The sequence below is a fragment of the Acomys russatus genome, chromosome 20 (genome assembly GCF_903995435.1).
Source record: "Acomys russatus chromosome 20, mAcoRus1.1, whole genome shotgun sequence".
Lineage (NCBI taxonomy): Eukaryota > Metazoa > Chordata > Mammalia > Rodentia > Muridae > Acomys > Acomys russatus.
In genome coordinates, this window is record NC_067156.1 from 53445925 (window position 1) to 53465696 (window position 19772).

Sequence of the window (19772 nt, forward strand, 5' to 3'; positions counted from 1 at the left end):
TCAAAAAAATAGATAGATAGATAGATAGATAGATAGATAGATAGATAGATAGTGTGATGTAGCAGATTTTAACCACACTGTATGCTGTTTTGGAGAAAGTCATTTTTGTCTCAGTTGTAGCAGGAGGGCATCTTTGTGTATGCATGGTACATGCATACACCTGTCAGCATTCCATTTCAGAGCCGTCACTGCCTGGCAGGTGGTTTGCAGATACTTCTCCTCCAAGTACCCATTTTACAGAATCCACTGTGGCCTGCCCTGGCTTAAAGGCCTGGTACACCTGCTGATCCTTCCTCGCCTATAAAGTGCCATGTTGTAGGCTCTGTATCTGGTTAATGGGTAACATTTTTTTCCTTGAAACAGGGTCTCCCTACATAGCCCTTACTGTACTAGAACTTACTACGTAGATCAGGCTGGCATCAAACTCATAGTGATCCACCTGCCTCTGCCTCCTGAGTGTTGGGATTAAAGGCGTGCGCCACCACGCCTGGTTAACAGTGTCCTTTTAAAGAATTTAGTTTTCAGCCATTAGTATGATTTTTGCTTCTGATAAGTATTGAAGGATAGCCGGAAGTACCTGGGCAATTTCTAAAGAGCAGTTAAGAGTGACATCATGTGTAAAAGAAGTTTGGCAACTGGCATGAGGCACCTTGGCTCTGAACTATGTCTTTTCTCATGGATGGCTGGGACTGGGATAAGGAGATGGTAAGGTGGGGTGAAAGGCAGCAAGATGCTTCTGCTATACCAGGAAGCCGCCTGGTTCTAGCTGGGGCTGTCGGGTGTCCACTCTGTTCTCTGTGGCATTTTGTGCACTGGAAAAATCACTTTAAATTACAGTCTTGGTTGAAATCATTCAGCCGGAGCTGTAAACTGTCCTGCCATGGTTTATTAAAGTCAGATTCCTGAACATAGTCTTCAAAAATGCCATTGCCCGCATATGAGAGGTTAGGACTGGTCCCTCAGCTGTGCAGCGTTTTCTTTCTGTTCATGAACATTCCCAGATAATTCTTTCCTTCTGAAATTCAGAAACGCAGACCTCTCCTGCGCTGTCTTGGCATCCTCATAAAGTGTGAATGTGCCTTTTGGGTTAAATCTTACATAGTTTAATAGAAACATAAAACCTGAGGAATCACATTCTACATATGCATATAGTTTCATAAAATTATTGCCATAAGTCATATTTAATTATGCATCGAGTAGAAAATACAAATGCAATGTGGAGGCAAACTGTTTTAGGTGTTGTTCTGTTATTTTGCTGTTGTTGTTGTTGTTGTTGTTGTTGTTGTTGCTGTTGTTATTTTCTGTCCTAGCATTCTGTGGTCTTGCATGTCCATGATCACATAAAATGAGGGTATTTGATTTATAATTTTAAAAAATCTAAACTTATATATAAAAAAGAACTTAATCTTAATAGATTGTTTCTGAAAATGCTATTTCTTGTTTAATATGCACTCACTCTTCATAGACTTTATTCAGTAGTGCTTTGAAACATTCAAACTACTTACTTGGTATGGAAGAGTTTGGAGGGTGCTCGGTGGCATTGTGTTTTAGGCAGGATGCCAGCTAGGTGTAAAGAACACACTGTAGGAGGCAAGTGTTGGAGTCAGGTGGTCATTTTGGAGCCGACTGAAACTATCCAGACATAAGATGGTATGGTGATCTGGTGTGGAGTATCTTTCATTGGGGACAATGAAATGGCCCCAGTTTGGCATATATTTTGGATGTGGAGTCACTCATATGGTCACAACTTTGCACGTGGGTATCGAGCCTGGATTTCTGCACAGAAAATAGAAGCAGGTTGGGAAGGCTGGGGGGGGGGGGGCGGGAGGGGAAGGAGAGCGAAGTATTGCTTTCCTGAAAAACTGGAGACCTCCAGGAAGGCATGCAGGTGTGGGCGTGAAGGGCATGCTGTGCAGGTTGGAGTGAGGAGAGCGGAAGCTGGAGGTCTGTGCACAGAAGCTGTATGCGGGGCAAGTAGCTAAGTGGCTGTCCAGGATATACTGGCAGGACACCCTGGAGCCAGGGAAATCAGAGCAGGGGTGAGGGGGCCCTAAGAAGAGCCATTCAAGATTGAAAGAGAACTCTGCCACAGGCAATGTGGAGAAAGTGGATCTAAGTAGGCATTCGAGGAACACAGCTTTTACAGCCAGAACGTCAGCAGTGACCTTGACGAAGATCAGTTAGTGTGCTGAGAAGAGAGTGTCAACAAGAGAAAACTGAGGCAGGCAGCGAGAGCATCTGAGGCTTTCCTCCCGCTCTGCTGTGACCAAAAAAAAAAAAAAAAAAGCCAAGAAGCAGAGATGAGGAAGGGTAGGAAAGAGCCAGAAGCATCCTGGGCTTGTTGCAAGGTCTGCCTCTAGAAAATCCAGGAAGCAGGGTGGTGGTGCACACCTTTAATCCCAGCACTTGGGAGGCAGAGGCAGGCAGATCACTGTGAGTTCGAGGCCAGCCTGGTCTACAAAAGCGAGTCCAAGACAGTCAAGGCTACACAGAGAAACCCTATCTCGAAAAACAAAACAAAAAACAAAGAGAGAGAGAAAGAAAAGAAAAGAAAATCCAGGAAGCAAGGACCTGATGGGGCAGAAAGGGCTTAGAGTGGTTACAAAAAAATAAAAATAAAAACAGCTTTATTTTACATGTGTGTGAGAGAACGGGAGGCAGCGAGAAGGAGAAGTGGCAGAGTGTGCATACCATGGTGCACATGGGAAGCCCAGGAAATGATGGGGCCCAGAGAGGCTGTTTTTTGCATGAAAGATACAAAATCACATCTCAACACACATGACCTGTGTTCTTTGGCAAAGAGAGGGAACATGTCAGTGCAGGGAACAGAGGCTCTTGACAGAGCCTTTCACACAGCATAAGGAGATGGGATAGAAAACTAAAAGAGACAGCGCTTGAATAGGAGGGAGGGCAAAGGACAGCAATAGACCGAGGTTAGGTGGTAGATCTGGGACAGGAAAAGGAAGAAAGCTGGCTTGCAATGGCCTTTTAAAACAAACTGTTAAAGCAAACTGGCAAACATCCATTTTAAAAAATTTAAAAAAAAAAAAGATTGTCTGGTTTGGGAATCTCCATAGCCCACCCCACCTGCTGCTTGTGGCACTGTTCAGGGAGGGAACAGGGCTGTGGTGGCCTTGAACCCACGTGATACTGTTAGTCCTTTCACAAACCAAACGTGCAAAAGGAGAGTTCATTCCAGATGTCAAAAGCAAATACTCCAATTGTCCTCATAGCTACCTGACGGGCTGTTTGCTGATGATGACATGAAATTTGGGGAGACAAGGAAAGCACAGCATGCTCAGTTTTAACGTCCAGTGAAACAAATGCAAACTTCCTCTACAACATATAAATTACATCGGACGGAAGTGTGGCCTTTAAATACAAATAATTAATTAACAATTGCATAGTTGCTGCTTCGGTTTTTCGTGAATATGTCTAGACTTTGGGTCATCTTGGTTTCAGACTCAGTCTACACAAGAATCCTTTCATTAGCTGGTGCCATGTACTTGAAATCAAATTTTATATAGTATCTAACACATCTACAAAGGAAGAAATTTTTAAAAAAGCAGTCTCAACAAATAGTTAAATGAGACAATATAAACTGGTTGAGCAAACACTAAATAGGAAAATGTTATGGTTGCCTCTCACTCCAAAAATCCTTCCACGTACACTAGGTCAAGTCACTATTGAGGTGGATTCTCTATTGGTTTGAATTTTCTTCTTCAAATATGAAGATTGTATTAGCTCTGTTAGTAATGTGCTTTGTCAGGATGGGTTCAAGACAAAGAAGGGCTTACAAGAATGAAAAAACAGAACTGGTAGGGGGTGGTGGGTATATCTGCTGCCCTAGCATTCGGGAGGCAGAGGCAGGAAGAGTGCAAGCTTGAGGGCAGCCTGGTCTGTATAGCATGTTTCAGAATTCTCGAGATTCTGGCTCAGAAAAAAAAAAAAAAAAAAAAGGAAAAGGAAAAAAGGAGAGAAGGCAGGCAGGCCAAACAAAAGCAGTCAGGCCATGTTTTGTCATCACCACCTGATAGTCCCTAAGATGACGGTGTTCATCACAATTCCATTACCAACATAAACCCAAGGAGCAGGAGTTATAGTTTCCCCTCCCCCAGTGAGAGTAGGTGGGTGAGGTCTCTACAGCTATCATGCATTTGGTCAGGCTGTAGGTGGAGGATGGCACCAGGGACTGGACAAGGAGCCAGGAGGTAGACTTCCCGTGCTATGTAACATACTACCTTAACTAACTGTCCTTGAGTAGCAGTTTCCCCACTGGGGCCCGTGAGCATGTCCACATAAAACTTAAGGTAGAGCTGAGATCCCACACAACATATTGGGTCTTAGCTACACCTGCCTGTGTAACTCGTCTTCTGCTTTTGAGTAAGTGTGTGTAGCCCTGGCTAGCCTCAAATCACTATGTAGTTCAGGCTAGCCTCAAACATGGTATCCTTCTGTTTCCTCTTCCCCTGTACCAGGATTACAGGCATGAGGTACTATATCAAGCTTAAACTACAATTTTTATATAGAGGCACTAGGATCCAACCGAGGACCTCACAAGTGCTAGTTTGACACTTACCACTGAGCTGATCCCAGGCCCCGTTTTTGTTATTATTGTTGTTGGGAGAGGGTCATTTGTTTGTTTGGGCATGAGTTTTGTTTGTTTTTGCTTTGGGGGTTTTCTTTGTGGGGGGTGGGGGCAGCTAGAGAGCTTGTGATCAATCAGTCTGAAGCCTACGATGTAAGCCAGTGGCAGTGAGATCTTCCATGCGAGCCCAAGCTACAGTCACACTTGCATTCCCAGCCTCTTTAGCATAGCCTCAAGTCTCCCAATCCTGTTTGTGCTCTTTGAGACACAGCCAAGGAAGTGTCCTCCCTCTCACCATGTTCCTCCCATACTCAAAACACAGTTCAGCCATGTGTCCCATACGCTGAAAACGTCACAGAATATCTGTTACTCTAGAGTAGGACAGAATCGCGTGCATCAGTGTAGGATGCCATCAGATAGGCTGGTTATCATGGTATCATGGGAACATTCTATCGCATACAGCAAAATGGCAGCCCACAAATTTAATTCAAAGCAGTGTTAATCAGTTCCCCAAGCAGCCACCACATCCTTCACCCCTTGAACTGATGAAGCCATTTGCCTGTTTATAAAGCAACTGAAGAAGAGCTGTGAGTGTAGCTCGGCAGCTGCAGAGCACTTGCCTAGCATGTGTGAGTATTGCATGTCAAAACCTCAGGACTGGTGTAGCAAAGAGCGAAGACGATCACTTTGCTTAGGGAACTGAAGTGCTTAAAGATTTTTATCTGCTGCATGAAAAGGAGCTCCAGCTATGGCCACAGGCTAAGGACAAATGGGAAACATTTGAGAGACTCTAAGGGTCTGGCTGCCCCTCTGCTGGCTGGATGGGAAGGAAATAGCTGCCTTGAAGGAGCCCTAACAGTGAGGGACCACTGGCCTATACTGTCTCCATGCTGTCAAGGATATTGAGGCATGGTCAGCGAGGAGCATCTCTGTATTCTCACTGGGAAAGAAGGAAGCAGTGATGGGAGCTTCACACCATGCTCACACCCCAGGCAGACTGAGCACTTGCTCTGTAACCCTGAGCCCATTACTTCATTGCTGCCTGTAATTTCTCAACAGTGCGACAGTGGGGATCATGCCAGGTACTCCACAGGCTGTGACAGGATTAAATAGAGTGATGCCTACAAGGCGGCCAGCTCGTGAGAGACACACCTTTACAACGAATGTGAGAGAGACTAGCAGGTGGAGTCAAATGGACAGGGTCCTCTGATTCCAGCTCAGGCTGTGGTCCTCATCCTCTCCCCATGTCATCCAGCCCAAGAACCTAGTGAACTAATAGATACCTGTTCACTGTCAAGTCTTCCTTTGATCCCCTGGGAACTAACAGATCCCAGAGCCATCCCACCCTGCCTTAGGCAGCATTCACAAACAGTCTCTTTTGTCTCATGCCAAGAGCCAGGGTCCCCTAAACCTCACAACATTCCTAAAGGAACTCACCCCTAAGTATCACAATGGAGACAAGCTAAGGAACTCTGACCTCTGACCTCTGACCTCTGGCCATCTTGGAAAACAGATTTCCTGAGGAGAGTGTACCAGGTACCATGGCTGATTGGCTTCATCTCCATCTCTGTCACTAGCAGCTTCAGGTCCCACCCTGCCACATTATTTTCACATTTTTATTTTTCCTTTTTCTGAATTTCTTTGTTTGCGGAAATGCTTGGTTTGGTTTGGTTTCTTTTGTTTGACCTGGAGTCTCATACAGCCCAGGTTGGCCTCAAACTCAATACGTAACAAAGGATGACCTTGAACTTCTGAGTTCCTCCTTCCTCCTCCTGAGTTTGGGGTGTCACCATGCTGTTTATGGGATGCTAGGGTTTGTGCCCAGAACCTCACGCACACTGAGCAAGCATCCTACCCACTGAGCGCCATGGCAGGCCCTTCACTCATTTTCACAAACCAACTCTATCCGTCCTTCTTATGTATTTCCGCCCACCTTCACCCTGCTGTTCAACCCTGTGGCTTCCTCGAGCTGCTTAGAACTAACCAGACCTTGGTCGACGTGGTAGAGATTTTGTGGTTGTTCTTGATGTTGTTTAACCTTATTTTTTAATTAAAATATTTACAATATTTTAGTTAAATATTTTAATTAAAATAATGTCTCATGACATGAAAAGTATCTGTCCACGTTTTTACATAAGATTTCACAAGTCCTGGCTAACTCACCCTAGGATTTCTCATGTGTCCAGCGATAGGTGAGGGGTCGCCTGAACCATGGCCTGAGTTGGGAATATGACCTGACTCAGTATTTCACATTTTTGTTAGTCAAGTTGTCAGCATTTGGAATTTTTGTAATAAAATATTTTGACTGTCCTATTGTATATTTTCTGTTTTTCAAAAAGTTCTAGAAAAATTCCTTCTAAACTGGAGTGAGACTCTGAAGGCAGAGGCAAAGGGCTCTTCAGTTTGAGATAAACTAAACATTTTCTCAATAATAATAATAATAATAATAATAATAATAATAATAATAAATGAACAAGTGTTCTCTAAATTTACACCTAGGATTATTTTTCTTATTTCTGGGATTTGATGAAAGTGGCAAACACTTCTTAGGTGTGGGAGAGCTATATTGATTCCATACAGAATAATATACTTGAAAACGGAAGCAGTGGTGTGTGTTGAGAGTGAGGCCTTACAGATATTTGACAGCTCCGACTGAAGAAGAGAGAGCGGAGATAAGGAGTGTGGGGCTGAAGAGAGCCCGCGGCATGTGGTTTAGTCTCTCTAGCCATCTGGGGAACGTGAAGCACTTGGCTGATGTGGAGGAGTTCTGTCTGGCCAGCAGTTGAGGGATAGTGTTGGTCCCAAGGTAGAGAGGTGAAAGAGGGCTGGAGAGAAGGCTCAGAGGTTAAGAGCACTGGCTGCTCATCCAGAGATCCTGAGTTCAATTCCAAGCAACCACATGGTGGCTCACAACCATCTGTAATGACATCTGGTGCCCTCCTCTAGCATGCAGGCATACACGCAGGTAGAACACTGTATACTAAATAAATAAATAGAAAGAAAAAAGAAAAGAAAGGTGACAGAAGGGGTCACACAAACTGAGCTTGCTTCTTCACTGGGGCTTCAGCCAAGTCAGGAAGTGGGGGGTGGGGTGGGGTACAGGGATGAACAGGGGCCATGCTTTCCTCAGTTTCAGATGTTGTCATGTGACAAGCATAGGAGGGTTCACAGGTATTGGGAGCACACAAAGGATGCCTACCCCCTGTGGTGAGGAGAAATCCCTCCCACCTGGAATCTCTGCACTGAAGTGGACAGAGCAGAGGGAGAAAATGGCTCCTTGTGACTGAGGCTGAGGGCATTAACCACACCTGAGAAGAGGGCAAGGAGTATGCCAACTACAGGGCTGTTCCTCCTCCTCACGCTTCACAGCGCTTCTCGCCAAAAGGGAAGCGTTCGTTCTTTTCGGGGGGAAATGACTCTGGAACTCAACGCACTTGGAGGTCTGCAGTGGACAGATGTTCTGAGGGGTTGGCATAGGGCAAAAGGCGTTTCTTCTACCAGAAAACTTCTCCTGGACCTCATAGGACTTGTGTCAAATACTAAGGAATTTTGGCACTTCATAAGTAAGTTTTAGAAATGTCCCCTAGAACTGTATAACTTTATGTGTGAATGTGAGCACGTGTGTGTGTGTGTGTGTGTGTGTGTGTGTGTGTGTGTGTGTGTGTGTCCCTGATCTTATCAATATGTTCTCTTGCTAGTTTTATCACAATATGCTAAGCTTGAACCACAATAAATACTTAGGAGGGAAAACTGTTTCTGGATTCTTTAAACTCTTATAAATCCTACAATGCTCTGGGAACATGTAGCTCAGTAGTAAAACCTCTGCTTAACATGAGTAAGGCCTTGGATTTGATCCCAGACACCTTGGATAAAGTGAAAACTATAAAGAAAATGAGACAGAATGGAGACCATTCCCCTTCATGCATGAAAACACACTGTTCCATGTATCTCAGAGTAAACGCTGCTGTTTACTGTGACTCAGGTGGACTCATAGCCTGAAACTGTCCTGGGAATGTTTGTCTAAGAACAAGGGCCCTGGACATGGTGGTGCAGCGCTCAGAAAGCCGAGGCTGGCACATCTATGTGAGTTCAAGGCTAGCCTGATCTACATAGTGATTTGCAGGCCAGCCATGACTGTATGGTTTGTCTCGAAAAGAAAAAGAGAGAAAGAGAGAAAGAATGAAAGAAAGAAAGAAAGAAAGAAAGAAAGAAAGAAAGAAAGAAAGGAAGGAAGGAAGGAAGAAAGGGGTATTGATACAGTTCCAGAAACATCCCATTGCCCATTACTTAGGGAATGAAGAATATTTTGAAAGCAGACCCCCATCTATCTTCCCTAAGTAACATGCCAGAATTTTGACCTCCAGACTGCACCAAAAACAAAACAAAACAAAAAAATCTAGAGGTTGAGCCATATGACTTTTATGTAAAGAGTTGGTGCTTAGAGAAAATGAAGTTTAAGCAATAAAATAAGGCAACAATGTTTTAATCCCTTGCATAAGATGTCACTGAAATCTCAAGTTCTATGAAAGACTTGGACAAAAGAGACTTCTGACATGAAGCTCTCCCTGGGTGGGGTGTCCTAGAAGCTAGCTGCTGGGCTCATCACAGGGATGCAAAGCCCAGGGTGTGAGCACCTCAGAACCCTTCTCAGTCCTTGTCATTGCTAGCTTTATGTAACTGAGAGGAAATATTTTGAACTTTTCAGCCGTCTCTTTGGGGAATGGCAGAAGGAACAGTAAGTAGGCTATTCTTAGGCCAAATTAAGCCTTAAGTGAGTCAACACTTGTGGCTTGTGAGAAACGCACACCAAGGCTTGATGAGGCAGGATAACAGGCATGTTCCTAAGAGGATTCTTCAAGCACTGCGACTTTTCAAAATTGTTTTTTATTTGGTATGGTGTCCTGGTTCACTTCTCTGTGATAAAACACTGACCAAGAGCAACTTGGAGAGGAAAGGGTTTATTTGCCTTGCACCTTCCAGGTCATCATCCAGGGCAAGGCAAGAATCTGGAGACAGGAACTAAAGCAGAAACAGCAGCAGCACACTGCTTATTGTCTTGTCCCATGGCTTGCTCGCCCTGCTCTCTTATAAAACCCAAGACCACCTTTCTAAGAGGTAGCACCGCCCACAGTGGGCTTGACCCTCCCTCCTCAACTTCGTCATTAATCAAGAAAATGTCTGACAGGTCAGTGTCATTGACGCAATTCCTCCATTGAAATTTTCTTTTCTCAAATGACTGTAGTTAGTATCAAGTTGGAAAACACACACACACACACACAACTAACCAGTACGCTTTGGAATGCCATCCATGAAGGTGTGAGTTTTTTTTCTTCACCTCTTAAAATAATTTTGTACTTTTATTATGCAGTGGTATGTAGTATGCATTAACAAATGCAACTTTCTGCATGATATTCTCTCTACACAAAGCAGTTTCATTTTTAAATTTTTATAATGCTTGTTTAGAATGTATTTGCATATGAAATAAAATCTAAAAAAAAAAAAATAATAAGAGTATGAGACAGATTTTCTCACGCTGCCTCTTCCCCGATCCCCACCCATATGCAGCATGTGGCCCATCAATCAACACAGTGGTCAGTGCAGCACTGACAGAGTGTCTGAAAGCAAGCCTCTTACTGGATTTTTTTTTTCTCATACTGAATCTAAACCAGAGCTTTGAGCACAACACACTAAAAAGTACTCTTCTGTGAGCCATACCCTCAACTCTTAACACACTTCTACCCCATAGGAGAACCTGTTAAAAAATGCAGGTATGGAATTGCAATTAATCGTCTTAGCATAAAAATTGCCTAGCCTGAATTGCCAAGTGAGCCTTTTTCAAGAAAACTTGACACTGAGGTGAACTGTATAGAAACTGCTTGGGAGGAGGAGGGGCTGAAACAAGATGCCACAGTACTTAGGAAAACATAGAACGATTTTATCAGCTACGTGTTCACTGTTGTTGTTTTAACTATATGAGCTGCAGCCGTCATCGCTCAAGGGGAAAATCATACATTAGACGGTTCCAGGCAGGACACCTGGAGGGCATTTGATTGTGAGGTTCCAAGCAGGTGGCTACCCCTTGAGGACCAATCTCTCATCACTTTAGACTCACTCTTCTCCCAGGAGCGACCCATTCAATCTGCACCTGCCCTGTTGCTGGCCTCTGTCTCACAGCCTAGTCTGACATCTGTGCCATCCTCCATGTGCCACCCTTGATTTCTTCTTGCCTTGACACTTGACCCTCCTTCCTGCTGGTCTTGTTATCCCTTCTTCAAAATCTGGGTCACCTACTGGGTTTTCTGGAAAAACAAACAAACAAACAAACAAGGCTTCCCCTACTGCCTCTGCAAGCTGCTCAGTTATCCTCATTCACTCACTGAGTTCAGACTAAATGACTTGACCACTTACTCCATTAAAGCCAAATGACCCAAGTCTAAGGAAACAGGTTGTCTGGCCCACTTTAATTCCCTCCAAGCACAAGGCTAGTCTGTCTTAGGAAACAGATTTATTTGGTGTAATATAAAGGGTTTTGCTTGCATACCACCCTCTAAGTTTTACAAGTCAGTCTTAACTATATTGAGCTTGCCACTGTGCCTACTTAGTGGGGGTAAGGTAGGGGTCTTTTCTTGGGATGTGGCATTTGGCATGTGTTCTGAAGAGTAACCGCGCTAAAGCCACTGTGTATCTTCTGCTCTGTTCTGTGTGGCGCTTGGGACAAAGAGTTACACAAGAGAGTGTAAGCCCTGACCTCTGCAAATGCTGGCTCTTCAAAGAAGCAGGTTAATAAGGCTCAAGTTAAGATAATGAACAAGAAGAATTGTGTGATTCACTAGTAATTTCCTTAACAGAGGCTCACCCTCTATAGTCGTTCAGTGACTGTTAGTGGCACATGGCCTCAGAGCAAAAGCTCTATGATAGAAAGAGTTGCCTACTGAGATCTCACAGGCAGAGCAGTGAGGAGCCCATGAAGGAAAAAAAAACCACTTCCACTAAAGTCAAAGGTGGGTTATAAAAACAATATTGAGAGTCAGAGAGATGGGATGCAAACTACCAATCCCACCTCAATTTTTTTTTTAACTAAAAAGTGACATGGGTTGAGGCTGAAGAGACGGTTCAGTGGTTAAGAGCATTGTCTGCTCTTCCAGAGGTCTTGAGTTCGATTCCTATTCTGGCACACAGGTGTCTATGCAGAGAGCACTCATATACATTTTTAAAAGGTGACATGGTCATGCTGTAGGTTTGACATGTGGTCAATTGGGGCAAAAAGGCAAAATAGACTGAGAAAGAAACCCATAGAGACCTGGAAGCCCCAAGTCAGGACATTGTTGCCCATCACAAGTCAAGGCTGTGCCCAGCTCAGCAACTTCACTCTCTAGCCTGGGGGTACAATGAGCTCTAATGAGCTCAGCCTGAGCCGGAGTCCACACCCTTCTCCCATGGGCCTTCCACAGTATGTGGCTGTCAGTGTATTTCATACATACCACATTCAGTGTTTAAAGAACTGTTAATAAGGCCAGGCATTTTGGCTCCTTTAATCCCAGCACCTGGAAGGCAGAAGCAAGAGAATCTCTGTGAGTTCAAGGCTACCCTGGTCTACATAGCAAGTTCCAGGACAGCCAGGAAAACATGAAGACTCGGTCTCTGAGAAAGAAAGGAAGAAAGGAAGAAGGAAAGAAAAGAAGGAAGGAAGGAAAAAGGAAAGAAAAGAAGGAAGGAAGGAGGAATGTTAGTGAAAAATACATGCAAGCACATTGTATTAAATCTGTTTTATTTTATAAAGCATGCTCACTGAGGCAAAGAGAAATAAATGAATACTGGTTGATTTTTATTTATTTATCTCCACTTACACTTTTTTATCCCAAGTTTTTTTAGACTAATCTTTACCTTCTTATCCACATGCATACCTGTAACATGTGCATGCATAAGCATGCATGTACAGTGGCTGAATCACACACAAATATTACTGAAAATGTGAATATCATCTTAAAGATATTCCCAAGATGCCTCACTTAGTTCCATGACTATTCTTCAAAAAGTACCTAAAAGAAATGAAGGCTCTGTTCATAGCAGAAATGTCTGACTATTTGAAGAATGAGCCGTGCAGTCTCAATCGTGTGAGAAAATAGTAACACCTTGGTAGAAAAAAAATGACAAGTTGTTATTTGAGTTTTTGTTTTTATCATGTGTCACCAACCTACAAAGTACCTCTTATGGGCCTAGAATAAGCCACTCAATTTGAGAACATACTCCAAGGCTCCTCAGCTCTCCTCTCCTGGACTACACTCCTTACTCAGGTGCCTAAACATGATTTGAATGTCCTGTAGCTTCTCATGCGGTGCAGGGGGGTGGAACCAGGATGCTGAGCATATTTAAAGGGCACACTACCAGTGAGCTACACCCTCAACCCAAAGCAGTTACTTTTTAAAACTTCTTATATTTTTTAATGTTTCTAAACGGTGCATCTTTATTATTTCTTGTTAAACTATATAATCAACAACCAAAGAAACTAAAATGGTACTTGCTGGTATTGATAAGTGCCTGGTAGAACCAAGCCTGTAAAATGCATCATCAGTCTTTCTTATTTCTTGAGCTAAACCTTGTGCTTGCTGGGGTATACCACATAGCAGAGAACCTGCCTAGAGGGTATAAAGTGTGTTCAAGCCCCAACACAGAAAAGAAATACAGTAATCCATGGCACCATCACATCTTATTTAGATTTCCGTGACTGAAGGTTAATATACTTCAATGAACAACTAAATGTTTTCTGAGTTTGGCTCTGTTTTTCGAGTTGATGAAGGAGTACATGCCAGATGCTGTCTGGCCTGTGAACCCATTTTAGGAAAATGTCCTGGCAGCATAGGGTTTGAATAATCCCAGCACATTGTGGCAGGAGTCTAAGCCTCTGTGGAACTGTGGAGCTGTCACTGTAGCAGTCCCAGGGAAAAGTGGCACTTTGGCAAATGAAAAACTCATCAGGGAGTGGGCTACCAGAAATGACCAAATCGGGGGGTGGGGGTGGGGAGATACTTTCAGCACAAGTACTAATGGACACTTAGGGGAGAGGGGTGACTTTCCCAGACCCTACGCCACAGAAGGAATCCCATGGGAGGTCTAGCCCTGCAGGACGGTCTAGACATGCAGGGAAGCATCTGTAGTCCTGGCTCTCCTGACGTGAATTTTCACATTATTCCACAGAAGACTTCGACACTTACTGAGCAGGGAGCCCCACTGCGTGAATGCAGTATGGTTAATACAGTGGGAATTTCAACACAGGAGGTAGAAAGGTGTTTCAAGAAATCCAGGAAGTGTGTGTGCTTACCCTAAAAGTTTTCCTTAAATTGGCCTGTTGGTGTTGACAGCATATTTGAAACGTAGCAGGCATCTCTTACCCAAATAACTGCTGGCACTTGTCTGCTTGCTTTACCTGGATTCCCAGAGGGCAAAGGCTTAGCAGGGTTCTCTTCTGGCAATCCTACAGCCACCAGCTTGCCCCAGCACTGTCCTCCTGCTGTGGACCACACCTAGATTCTACAAGGCCTTTGACCATACCATCTATCCATCTCTCCATCTGTCCGGGCTTAGCCTTAACCCTTAGCGCTTTGCTGAACTCTGACCCCACGATCTGCTTTACAGATGAACAAGGGATGAGGGCAGGACTGTGTGTGGCTTGGGAGGGATCACCCCACTGTGTTGGCCTGCAAGTGTTGTCTGGGCTAGAGACAGAGTCACCTGCTCTACCGTTCAAGTCTCTTGCTGTCACCACCCTTCATGCATCTATTAGATTGGACCATAAAAATTGCCAATATTTAACTATTTTTAGCTATATTGTGACAGTTTCATACGGTTTGGCCTCTTTGGCTACATGAATATCATGAGTCAGTCTTTTGTCGTTATCCCTTATGTCCCCTAAGTGGCCTTGCTATGAGTGACAGGCCTGCTACCAAGAGTAAAGGCCTTCCCTTCTTGTGCCTCCTCCCTCCCCACCTTCCTGCTTCAGTGCGTTCTGTCTCTCACCTTCATCTTGATTTCCAAGCCTGTCTCTGCTGGAGTTACATTCTACCTGTGAGGTAACATGGGAAAAATCTGCCAACAGCCATACTGACTGCACAGACTCACCCTTCATAGCCAGCCAACGTACCGCTCACCAGGTCCTGCACGCCACATCTCCGTTCCCCACCCTGTAAATGCCATTTTGGCAGCTAAGTAGATACTCACTTGTAGCAATCAGAACTTTATGGTCTGCCCAAAGGACTTTGTGTAAAATCGCCCTGATGGATTGCCAGTGTGTGCTAGGGCTGTCAGTAGACAAGATGGCGCACCCTGAGCAACCAGACTCTGAAGTCATCCCCATAATCACCTTGCTGTTGCTTCTTGAGCACACCTCCCAAACTAATAATGGTTGTATATGTAGGTCTAGTAAAACTGAGCCTGAGTAATTCTGGCAGCTAAAATAGCAGCATGCCAACATCAATCGGGAGCACAGGCGTCATTGTTCACCTCATCTCCGTCATCCCATCTCTGTAAACCTGGTCCCTGGCATCTCTTGACTCAATATTCTCGTCTGTAAAACAGAAATGTTAAACATAATGCCTCTCAAGTGAGGCTTTTGGGCGATCAAATACAGTAATGTTCCAGAAGTACTTGGCTGTGCCTGGCACACTGTAGACATCCAGTGTGTGTCAGGTTCCTCTTACCCACCGCTTGGTACAGTATTGCTGATGGGTGTATCCTGGCTTTCAAGATGCTGCTCAGCTCTGGACACCCCGTTTAGGAGTTTCGCTATCAAATGTGCTCTATCCGGGTCATGTAAAGAGCTTCCTGGAGGCTTTCGAGCCCTCTCTCATTAGAGAATTGGGGAAGTTCTGTTTTACCACTAGATTCCCCAACACACAAGTAGTGTGGGCTACCATGAAAAACTGGGCAGCAGCCTATAACTCCTGAATCAAATACCTCCACCAAGGGGAGTCTAGGAGCCACCCACAGGCACCCAGTGTGACGCATACTTCCTGACATGGCCCAAGAATAAAGTTTACCCTGAGCACATCATCAGCTCGCCAGTCATTGATGTTTTCATAGGACCCTCCACCTTCTGTGGCATTTCAAAGCTAGGTGTGACATAAAAATAGTATAAATGTTCTACTTGGCAGAAAACAGTTTAGGCTGAAATACATCATTTCAATAAGACGATAAAGAAAAACACGACTGGCTCCTCTGGTTTTGGGTGCACTTGTGATGTGGTAAAGTGGCTCTCGATATTGACAATGAGAGTGGGTGGCCACATAGCCCTGCATGCAGAGACCTGTCCTGACGTGCAGACTCACACATCCCAAGTGTGAGGAAACAACACATAGGAGGTTTTTTGACTGCCCCAGGTCATGGAGCTGGCTAGGAGGCTGTCCAGAATTTGAGCCCAGGCTGTCTGGCCTCAGTCAGAGAGCTCAGGCAGTCTTGCCCACCTGTGATCCACCATGTTGTCTCCCCAGAGCTGTGTGGTACCCTAGTCAATTGACGGCTTGTCCAAGTCACCTCACTATTCCTCATTTTGGTTTTATTTTCAGAGTTTAGGTTGGTGGATATTTCTGATTTCTTGTGATCACCTTGCCTATGAATGTGGTCCTTCATCTCAAGCCAGGGGCAGTGCAGGTGCAGGTGGGTGGGACTCACCTAGCCTTGCCCTCTTTCACATCTGCCTCTTCTAAAATTCAGAGCTCCCTGTAGTTGAAAAGCCAAGTGGCTGTGCCTCAGTGGAGCCCAGAGGACGCCTCCTTGACCAACTGTGACTTTTGACTCCGACACTTGAAAGGGTCACTATGTGGTTTTTCCCAACCTTTAATCAGCACTTCTAGGGGCACCTGATTAGAATCCTTTATTCTAGGCACTGATAACCCCCAGGATAAATTTGATTTACAAGATGGAAAGGGAGAAGAAAGAGAGGGTTGGCCCAGCGAGTTAGGCTCCAAGCCCCACACCTTGCCTGTGCACATAGAAGCTTTTATTTATTTTTAGACTACAGAATTGAGTAGTCATTCAGTGGGTGGTACTTAGTTGTGCAGTGCTTACTACTCAGAAGCCTTACATGGGTTACCTAGTATCGCACATGTATGTGCACATACACACACCCCTATAAAACAGCCTGTGACAGCCCCACCCTGCAAAATAATGAAGAAGACCAAGTGGACTGCCTGCCCTCATAGCACAGAGATGGTACCAGCTCCACTGGCAGCATAGCCTACCTCTTAGCTATGATGTCAAAGGCTATGACCACACCCCTGTCCCTGTGTCACATGAGAAGTGAAGAGCAGAGAAGAAAAGTGTCGTCACGCATCATTTAAAGGCAGATATCATTCAGACGCATGCCGGCGCAAGCCAGCTTCCAGGGTGAACTACGTGTGAAAAAAAGGAACCAGTTGCATCGTTCATGACGTGCACTGCACTGCTCTGTGGCTGATAGTGCACCTGCTTGCCTATAACAGCACCACCACAACCACATGCAGCCCACTGTGCTACACTGTTAGGAGGCTTTAGTGCTGCTAAACTGTTATCCAGGCACAGTGTAGCCATGTATGTGTTTCTCTGTTTTTGAGACAGAATCTCATGTCACCCAGACAGGCCTCAAACTCACTATTGCAGCCAAAGGTGACCTTGAACTTTTTGGTTCTCCTACCTCCATCTCCCAAGTGCTAGGATTACAGGTGTGTGTCCTCACACTCAGTTCATGCTTTGCTGAGGCTCAGACCTAGAGCTTTGCGCACACTAGGTAAGCGCTCTGCCAAGTGAGCCATATCCCAGCCCTCCACTGTAGTCCTACGGGGCCACCACCATACACATGGTCATTTTTTACTCCATTGCCCTTATGCTGTATATGACTTTACACTAAGAAGACATGTAAATCAGAACTCAAAAAAAAATCCTTGGAAATATTCAGCGTTGGGGGCACATCTCCTGGAAGTCAGAAAAGGGCATTGGATCCCCTGGAACTGGAGTTATGGGTGGTTGTGAACCACCACGTGGGTTCTGGGAATCAAATCTAGGTCCTCATTAAGAGCTAATAAGTGCTCTTAATCACCAGGCATTCTCTCCAGACATCCCCTAATTTTTTTTTAAAAGAAGTTAAGTTATGTATGAGATGTTCCAGGAATATGGGCACTCAAGGCCTGATGGGAGGGGTATTGATGCCAGAGTTAAATACATAATTGTGTAGAAATCTCTGCTGTGCGTTGATCAGCTTGGTGGCCTCTCATCCTCTGAGATGCCTGCTGATCTGACAAAGACAATCCCTAGACAGAAGTCACTTACAATGTGCTCATTCGTTGTCCATGCTCAGTGTCCTCTCCCAGGTACCTAAAACATCAACAGCTTGATGGGTACTCCTCCCCTCCCACTGGGCTGTACCTGGACTTTCCACCTTTCTATCACCTTGTCTTGTTCCACCCCATGTCTCTTGTTCTCTTCCCATGGCCACTGGGTTGCCAAGAAACCAGTGCTCTGCCAGGAGGGAGCCTCCTAACTCTCCCTGTCATGAGCACATTGAATGGTGCCTGGGTTGAGGGTGTCTCAATTATCTGCTTATGAGAAGGTAGCTCCGTGGGTCACCTGCCTCTCCCATAGTCAGCAGCCCAATGGCTCCGTGATTCCTCCAGCTTCTTTCATGTGCATTCTACAAAATATTCTTTTTGTAGGTAACAACTAAATTCTCATTATATAATTCAAAAAGAAAGAAACCTGTACTCCATAAGGAAGTTTTATGTAAGGGATATATTAATGAAAAGATTTAAGCCTCTCAGAGCACAACTCTGATGTGCATTGTTAGAAGTGACCATAGTCCTATGACTTTAAACTTTAGAAAGACTACAAGGTATGCACTGCAGTCCCAGATACCCAGGGGGGCTGAAGCAGAAAAGCAAGACTTTGAGGCCCAGAATCTAAGACTATCCTGAGCAATGTAGCAAGACCCTTGTACCCCAAGATATGTTATCCTCAATGCTGCTCCTCAGGCCCTTCTTGCTGACCATATCCAGGGGGCTACAGACATGTCTTCTGAAGGCTGTGGAGTGTGTCCTGAAGGCAACCGGCACATAACTCTCACCACTTGCTGAGAGGCCTTTACTATGAGCTCACATGACCATTGTAGGAGGATGGAAACTTAAGTGCAGAGGTGAAGATTGCTAGCTAGCCAGACAGAGAACCCCAGCATCTAGCTCTGGGGTATGTGTCCTCCTCTCACTGGGATGTTTCTGGGAGCAGAATCTACACCTTTCCACCAGCCAGTCTTGTGCCTAAAGTCCCATGGCAGAGCTAGCTCTGTTCCTGAAGCTACTCTGTGTCCTGGAAGCCAGTGCTGTTCGTCTAAGGAGCCTCGTACTTTCTCCTGTCCATGTACATGTGCCTGAGGTGGGTGCTCTTTGGTTACCTACCTTAAGAGTTGGAAAGATTTTCATTTGACCCCTAATGGTGTTTGTCTTTGGTGCAGAACACCTTAATTCAAAATCAAGTCAGAGTTCAGTTTCCCACCTATCTGAATCGTGACCCATTGACACACCTGTAGATATGATTCCTCACACGCCTGTCACGGGCCATTTACTTGTCCTGCCTCTACTTATTGGCTGAAAAAGTATGTCGAGTTCAAATTAAGCATCCTTAGATCCTCATTTGGATCTAGTGAAATATCTGCAGAGGCATTCAACAGGAAGGCTGCAGGAAGCATTCTCATTGCTCTGCCCCTCCCTGTGTGTTAGCTGAGAAACCTTGGGAAACGTCACTCAGTATCCAGAGATTTAGCTGTACTCTCTGTACAAATAAATTCTGGGTCAGACACAGTAGCTTATATCGATAGTCCCAGCACTTGAGACACTGAGGAGACCTGTGTCCGTACAGAAGCATCACCTGTCAATAAAAAGCTAATGACCAGCCAGGACAGTGATGCACATCTGTGCTCCCAGCACTCTGGGAGGCAGAGGCAGGCAGATCTCTCAGGCCAGCCTGGTCTACAAAGTGAGTCCAGGATAGCCAAGGATACACAGAAAGACCCTGTCTCAAAAAACAAACAAACAAATAAATAAATAAATAAATAAATAAAAGCTAATGGCCTGTTAGCTGAGGCAGGAAATAGAAAGTGGGAATTCCCTGGGGTGGGGGTGGGGGACTCTGGGAGATGGTCGGAGGCTGGGAGTAGCTCTGGGATTCT

At 44.9% G+C, this 19772-nt stretch overlaps 1 protein-coding gene across 2 annotated transcripts in view; it reads left to right on the forward strand.

Annotated features, from left to right (window-relative positions):
* Gnal (G protein subunit alpha L) overlaps positions 1 to 19772 on the forward strand; it is a 124392-nt gene that overhangs the window by 36840 nt on the left and 67780 nt on the right. The window lies entirely within an intron of this gene.